At 38.4% G+C, this 8,797-nt stretch overlaps 1 pseudogene; it reads right to left on the reverse strand.

Annotated features, from left to right (window-relative positions):
• Positions 1 to 3,973: 3,973 nt before the first annotated feature.
• Positions 3,974 to 5,620, reverse strand: LOC145483649 (adrenocorticotropic hormone receptor-like; annotated as a pseudogene).
• Between the last annotated feature and the right edge of the window lie 3,177 nt (positions 5,621 to 8,797).

The raw sequence follows: 8,797 nt of genomic DNA on the forward strand, positions 1-8,797 counted from the left end.
CCTGGGGCCATAAGGGAGACTAAAGTCTTTGACTGTAACTATGCACCGTATCGAAATAAAGTGTCATTCATTCAAGGTGTAAGATCATAAATGTCTCGCCGAGTTTCAAAGGGTCAAATCACAAAACTCGCCAATCGTTTACCTGATTGAAGTCCATCTTTTGACTGAAATTTCACTTTTGTATTCTCCCAGAACGGTTTCCTAAATAAGTTTTTCCCTTCAATTTTGAAATTGACGTGATTAATTTCTTAATAGAACTTCCTGTCGCCCATTATTTTTCCTTCGTCATAACCGTAATTGAAGAAATCTGACGACCGTCGCGTGCTTCTGTCCGATTTGGTTAGCCAAGCATATGAAAACTGACCGAGCTAGATTCCACTTAGTCCTATCTCCTTATTAAACAAACAAAAAATGAACACTTAACAGGACTAAAAAACGAAATAGAAAACACAAGGAAAACGTCGACAGACCGCCGGTTTTAAAACTGGTAGCAATTTTTAGAGAAAGTCATGCTCGTTTGGGTGACAAAGTGAAAGCGTTCATCGCTATGGTAGTGCTGTTGAACATTTTGTTTCATGTTGACTTCATTTCCTTCGCTTTGAGATCAGTTCGCTTTCAGCTACTCTTCACGGATTTTCAGTGTTTATCTTGGACTTTACCATTCTAAGTAAGCACATTTTCTGTCGCCCGTTTTTTCAATATTATTTTATGATATGATATATCGTTTTTGGTAACTTTAATTTTGAAGGTTTATTTGTATAATTCTCTCACGAAAGGCAGTCTGCTTTGTCTACATTCAAACAAGTTGCGTGAGGGGAATTCTCATGGGCAAATAGAAAACGTATTTGACTTGTTCGGTCACAGCGCAGGCCGTTTTGCTGTTGCTACCCTTTGACTTATCCCTCAATGACGACACTTCACATTATATAATTTATTTTGTGTGGAAAAATATGTTTTCAGTAGTATTTAACAACAAAACGCAGACTACTTACATGATCTTAACTGAATCGCACTTTGAGGGCTGAGGTGTTACCGTTATAGTGATTTAAAGTGATAGACTGTAATCTTACTCACCTTACTGATTAGCCGCGGTGAAGTTTCTCTCTTTTCCCTTTACATTCAATGTACTGAGTACTTGCATTAGTCTGTGCAAAGCAGAAGGGAAGAAAAATGCCATGAATATATAATGACACAGTTATTGAAACATGCCATCTTAAGTTAAAATACCGTGTGCGTTTTCCTCTTGAATTAAAAGAGTTTTACTTTCTTTAATCAGAATGTTTTCGAGATAGAATCATTGGCTAATCGATTTGGAAGTCTCCGTTCTCTTAAGATAACAAAAACTATATTTCATTTACCTTATTCTAGTTGTCTGATGCCAAACGATTATTCACAAATGGAAGTTTGAACACCTTGCGGGTGCTGTTTGTATTAGGTTTTAAAGTTACAGTTTTGCATCTTATTGGCAGAATTGATTCTACATATCGACCAATATAACATATCTATCAATCTGCCTAAAAACTGATTCAACACAGTTTTTGTTTATTTCTGGCAAATCCCCCTCTAAGTGCCCCTGGTACGTTTGCATATAAGGTTGCCCTATTGTAATTGGGTTTCCCATATACTGTTGGGATTATAGAGGAAGTGTCTTGTTTATTAAATTGGTTTTCCAAACGTTGTTCCGATAACGCGTAGGCGTGAGGAATTAAATACGAAGGACAAGATTAATAATTCGCGACCGGCTGTTTTTGTCTCCGAGGATTATTAAAACTTAAATTGATTTCGGTTTCTTTCTATCCGTTACGTATGGATGTCGACTAAGGGTTACGCTCTTTTCCCTCCGAAGACTATCATCGTCTCTTTGCTTTGTTTAACGTAGCCAACTTTTGATGAAGCACCTTCCCGAAATTTACAAAACGGTCAATGTCTTAGACCGCTGGTTTAATCGAAGGATGAAAACAAGCTAGCGTATGAGATAAGCACAAAGCGACATACAGCTTATACAGGCGCAGCTCCCCGAAATAATTGAGACCAACAAAGAAAGAAAGTGCTCGTACTTATCCTAATATTAACTATTTCTTAGATTAGTTCTTAGGGTAAGGGAGGGTGTGTATGGCAGCTGCAAGAGACTGCAGAATCTGCCTTCGCTTGCATGAATCTGCCGAAGCCGCGACAGACGCGATCGATCGCTTAATGCTTTAAAGATGGATTCCATCTTATGATGTTATCAGGAAAAGAGCGACTTAACGATGTGTTATTTCAACAAGTATTCAGCTGCGGTAAAACCTCACTATGTCGAACCCGGTTATCTTGAATTGAATTCCTCGCTATCTCAAACTCAAATCATTTTCCCTTGAATATACTTTTCAGTGACTTCCTATCGGCCAACCCGAAGCCCCGACATCTCGAACTATGCGTCGTTTCCCTTAAAGGGCCACAATCAACCATGAGCCATTGCGGACAGGTACTCCATCCGCTGCATTAGGTAATGGTAAAGTCTGCATGCGAGCCAAGTGACCCATCAGGCCGGAGCTTATCCCGGTTTCTGTAGCATGAAGCGACTAGGAGTATTTCTACTCCCCCCTGGATGGGATGCTAGTCCATCGCAGGGTTACCCCCAGCATTAAGTTCGCCGGTACCCATTTATACACCTGGGTGGAGAGAGGCACTGTGAGAGTAAAGTGTCTTGCCCAAGAACACAACACAATGTCCCCGGCCAGGGCTCGAACTCCGCAGTGTAATCGCTCGACTAATTCTATCTTTGCGATCTCAAGCCCAAATCTATTTGGCCTTTGTATGGAGTTTTCTTGATATTCACCTGTTTGATTTACGTGGTTATTTGCCTGCGATTGCTATGTTAATAGTGGAGGTCAACTGTAGTTCCCACTTGCGTAGCTGTGTTAGCCGTGTGCTTTTATATTACGTTGCTCCAATTTACACATGCACTGACTTGGATATTTCATGCCACACAGTTCTCTTCACAAAGCTAAAATCTTCAGATACTTTTAATTATTTCGATTTAATGCTACATCAACCTCAACCGTTAATTTTAGACTTGACAAATTTGTATATACAAAGAAAACTTGTAATTTGTAATATTATGTCCCTAATTCTTTAACGTTTTATTCGCATCGATTGGAGATTTTGTATAGTTATTTTTAACTGAAGGTCTCTTTACACGGCCATGCATGCTTAGCAGTTACAATCATCGTGATTAAATAAAAGTTATCTTATCTTACGTTTCTTTGGCTTATGCGCTTCGTAAAAGTTTAAGATAGCGAGTTATTAACTTTATCAAACTCATCAAAAATCTTTTTATCGAGCAGTGACTCCTTAGAGTACAGATAATGCGTCAAACGAGTTCGATGTAGTCCTCTGCGCGCAATGAAAAGCACGGTTGGATCAATATCAGCAGCTGGGCAAAGTACTTTACCTAAAACTAACTAAAAATAATTACCAAAACCATCTTACATAACTCACAGTCATAAAATTATTTAATAGTCATTAACGGCCACTTTATCATCTTTAGAAGTCTAACTTTTAACGCTCCATATAAAACTCACTTGAAGATACGACATGGTGACAGGATGAAAATGTGTTTCCCTTTTATACGTGCAAATAAGAAAATTAGCAAAATTAGCTGTGACTTAGCAAGACAGCTGAATCTTAAGCTACATATACATCAACACATACGTTTACACTTATAAGAGCTCACACCTTCACTAATATTTAGGTATTTCGCCCACACCTAATTACAATCATCTTTAACGTTCTCCAAAGTGGACAAATTCTTAAACTCAGAGGTTAGGACCGGTTAGGGCTAGGGTCGGAGTCTTCTTTTGTGCCTACCGGCATAGACTTATTCATTAGTAAACGCTGACATCACATCAAGCATGCTTTATGTTAGTCTCGTCCTTGGTGCTTCGTTTCAGTTAATGCTTTTAAGTGCTTTTAAGTGTTAACGATTCCTTGCATCTTTTTCGTAAACGATCACTGGCCTCGTGTGGACAAATAAACTTCAGTCTTATGCATTTAGAAAACTGAAACAAAACAAATAACTGAATCGTGGAAAACTTCGAAAGTTCTCAGTAATCTTCGAACGTCTTCAGATGTACGTCGAACTAATGTCAGTAACAAACTTGTGTAGAGGTGACTTATATATTACCGAATAGTCAACGAGTGTTCTGTTAGATTTCGATCAACATAACGTTGTATTCGCAGTATTTTTCCGAATGCTGTGCGATATTTCTTGCTTCTCATGCAATAAATGTATGGATTAATCGCAGAATTACAGGCCAGCATAGTCTGAACCCACGGGAAACGTTTTAGAAACTCGACGGCTTCCGTTGCAGGGTTGATAATTATCGGTAGCAGGAGTATGGGTAGCCAGAACAAGGCATAAATCCCAACCACTGTAAAAATGGTCTTAGCTACTTTTTTCTCTGCCGTGGAACCAATAGATGCCTGCTGTATGTTCTGTATTCTGTTTTCTTGTCGTTTGGCGATAATGAAAATGTAAATATACATGAATATGGTTGTGAGTAGCAGGGCGGTGCTGTAAAGTGCAAGGTACATCCTTGACACCAAATTAGGAGCGTACAAGGCGCCAAATACAAGAGAAACAACCCAGACAACCACTATACCAACCAATGCATTTCTTGTCGTCATGATAGTGACGTATTTGAAAGGGTATCTTATCGCAATGATACGATCAACTGTTACTGCAAACATGTTGGTGGCGGAAGCGACCATGGAGGTATGACCAAGGAAACTTTTACAACTGCGAAGATCTCGTTTTCACTGTGGTTGAATTCGTAGATTGACATCGGCAAAAACAGCGCACAGACTGAGAAATCTGAGAACGCCAGGCTAGTGATGAAAAGATCAGGTATTGTGCGGAGAAGTTCGTTTTTGCGAACGGCAAGAAGCACCAGAAAGTTTCCCAAGGTTCCCATTACACTGGCCAAGGCGCAAACTACAGACAGGATTATCACTTCATCATCAGCTAAGAGTTTACTGACATGGGAAGCTGTCGTTGTTCCTTGAGGAAGGCTGGTAGAACAGTTCCAGCACGACTGGTTTAACAGGTTAAACTGGGTTTGAGCCATACGTTGATCTCAGTTTCTTGATCTACAAGCAAACAATAGCAACAATCTTGAGTAGTTTGGTGAACGTTTCGATAAATTTTAACATGCAAACTTATCATATCTGCCGTCCTGTTTACGAGAAACATAATGAAAACTGTTGTAACAAATTACCATAATATACTGACAGCAACTTCGAAAGTTTGTTTTACATGCGAGCTTGCAAGTGCATCCACCTTTCAGCGGCGTGTTACAAGGTGGTTGTATTCCTTATGGATGAGATTCTAGATTTTGATCATTCAAATGAAAGCTAGCTAATGACCTGTAATGCGGTTTTTTATCAACAACTACATGGTGCTTCTAACCTATAAAAGGCTGTGTAAAACAAAAAAAGTGTAATAATAATAATAATTTGTTTAATAACCGAAATCATTTTGTAAAAACACAAATGATGAAAAACGCAGTTGAATTTGCTCTTAGAAAGAAGTGTAATTAATGTGGTTCACCTGCAGATCATCACCTCATAATAACTACATATATTGCCCCATACACTCAGTTATCCTCTCTTCCCTAAACACACCTACAGCATCAATAAAAGTTAACGTATTGTTTTATCGTAGGATCTAAACTTATCAAGGAACCATAGTGAATGTTTAGCCTAAGTGCATGATTTTCACACCAAAAAAGCGATAAATGCACTCAAAACAATTCGGAAACTGATTATGAAGAAAAGTAAAGGAAAACGTTATGTCTGGGTACCATTTTAAAATAGATAGGTGTTGAACGACGATTGACGTACTCTTCATTGACTAAAACCCGATTGACATTGTAAATTGTCGTAAAATGAGTAAAATGATAATAAACTTTAACCATCTCTCGCCTTGACAAGGCGGTTTAAGAAGTCGTGTTGTCCTGACTTACTTATTTGCAGTTCATATGCGTTTTTGAATCTTAATAGTTTAGCTTCATTGACGCTTCTTTCTTTCCAGTAGATTTATAGTTTCAGTTGAAAAACTTTTAGCTTTTCACAAAATATTTTTGGCGCTATACTGAACTCTTTAAGGAAACCATTGGTTGGTTTCTTTCTCTGTTTACACAGGATGTGTGCGGATAAACAAAATGAAAGCTTAATTTGAATAAGTGACGCCGCATTCGTATCATGCTGTTTCCATGTTTTGATATATTTTTCAGAAAATGTCACTCGACGTTAATTCAGGTTATCGGACGATTTTACAAATGCCACATTTCGCCCCAACAGTCTTCACTGACCAGGCCGGTAAATTAATTTACTGGCATCTTCATTTATTTGAAATATGAGGGCTTACAACATATCATTTTTGATAGATAGTCTCGTGTTACTCTCGGCTTTTTAGAGGAAAATATTAATTTTACTCACCTCCCGTTTAGGCGTCAATATTTTCTCTTTTCCCTTACTCAGTAATAAACTATGCACTTTTGCAAGTCTGCTGAACAAATTGCGGTGTGAAACATCCCACGATTGTATAAAGGGAAGCGCCATTGTGCCATGATTATCAAGTTTAAACAGCCGGAGGTAAAAAATGATGCAATTCTTCGGCAAGTGTACCTTTCAAATTCCAGCATTTCGATTGCAAAATGACTATCTAATTGACGTCATTTCCAGTTACGACTGACAAACTATAATGTATATGATATTTTCCCGAGACTGCTAGTTGTCTAACGCCTCGAAAAGCCAACCAACAACTAATTCACACCGCGAAATTTGCTCACCTTGCAACTGCTGTTTGACTCAGCGCACGTTTAATGATTGTAGTTATCCTTTTTTAATCAATCGTGTTGAATTCGTTGATGATTTCTTGAATAAACACCGCCAAATAGACTACGCTACACTGCAGCGTGTCTGATATGAATCTTTATTCTTTTGTCATAATACGGAGCTGTTGATTGTGCGCTTCATAAGCATCTTAAACGACTTAATATTCGCATAAATGATCCTCTATAAAGTTAAGAGACCACTCTCAATAGCTGTGTGGGTGGTGGGATCTAGGCGAGGGGTGGGGGGGATGACTCGCGATAAAAAAGGTGACTGCATAAGATTGCGAGATTCAGTAAAACGACCTGTCGTCATTGATTTTCAGCCCTATTATGCACCTAATTTTAACGAAGAAATTAGCGAAAATGGTAACAAAACAAGAAAAAAAAAAGATTTTAAGTTCGTCGTTGGTTGATAAAATTTAGAAATAAGATTTAAGGAACTAAAATGGAGCTTGCACCGGTAATTGAAGATCTCGACAAAAATTCTCCTCTGAGTTTTAATAAATGTTAACAGGGTTAGTTTCCAGCATTACTGCTAACGGTTCGATGGATATATGAAGGACGGTCTCAAAAGAGCTGCATAAAAACTTGTTTACCAAGAGCAGAAGTCCCCCCCACCCCCCGCCAGGAAGCGGAGAGGGAGGGTGGGAAGGGCTGCTGATGTTCTTAATAGTATTGTCTGAAATATGCTTATTTCGGTATCTCGCGATATTTTGCAGTGGGACCATGAAGCGAAAAAGAAGGAAAAATGAAACATAACCAAAAGGGTACCGGCATGAGTTTGAAAAAAACGCGTTCAGCCATCGCTTTAGGTGCTGCATAATATGTACAGGTTAGAAGTGATGCTTTATAGATATTGAAAAATAATATATTTCGTTTTGAAACTAGATTAAACCGGACAGACAACCCAAAACATTTTGTACGAGTTCCCAGAACACATGTTAGGTGTCCGCTCAAAACTAAACAGAGCTGTAAGGAATTCAATTTCTTTTTCGTTAACTCAATGAAAATACTAAATTGTTAAAAGCAGAAACACTTGGCGGAATTATTAACGAAACAATACTGCAGGCTAAATAGGATTTTCCGCTTGTTAATAATGGACATGGCGCTTTGAATGAATAATAAGATCTGCTCTCGCTAGTTGTAAGCTTACGCGTACGCTTTTGCGTTTGTTCTGACTTAAGAATATAGCGAAAAACTCTCTACTCTGATATCGAGTTAATTTGTGAGTTGCTCAAACAATGCTTAAGGGCCCATTAACCGATTCATGCGCGCGCTCGCGCGCGTTGCTAAGGAGGTGAAATTTCACTTCCGGTTACTTACGTGAGCCTGAACGCGGAAAATAAAAACAACTCAATAACTTGCAAATTCGCCTACATTTAAGATGTTTTTCTTTGTTTTAAACAAAATGCAAAGTAGAAAAAGTACAAGCAAAGGCAAAGTAAGAGAAAGATAGAAAAACAAGAGCAATACAAAGAGAAAAACTAACTCCATGTGGCTTTGTTTGATCTTACCGAAGTGCGCTGGTAGTGTAAATTGCGCACGCGCTGATAGGCTAACTTCCAATACATATCGGGCGCACTTCCGGTTTCTTTAAATGCTAAAGGAAACGTGGTTTTACTTTAAATCCAGCCTTTTTCGACGAATTTCGATTAAAGCCAACGTTGGGAACATAGCTATGTATTCCTTTTTCGAAATCATGTTTTTTTCGGAAAATTACGAATTTTTCAATATTTTGAAATTCGCTCAAAATCCGACCTTTTAGAAATGAAACAAAATCTATGCATGGCGTAATGAGGATTTAAATTAAAATATTAAATCAATGAAAACAATCCAGATACAGTAATTTGCCTGGGAGTCTTTGCATTTTGTTAGAATTAGTCACATGACCATGGGCGTGGCCTGATGACGTCATCACT

This window comes from Orbicella franksi, chromosome 1, assembly GCF_964199315.1.
Source record: "Orbicella franksi chromosome 1, jaOrbFran1.1, whole genome shotgun sequence".
Classification (NCBI taxonomy): Eukaryota; Metazoa; Cnidaria; class Anthozoa; order Scleractinia; family Merulinidae; genus Orbicella; species Orbicella franksi.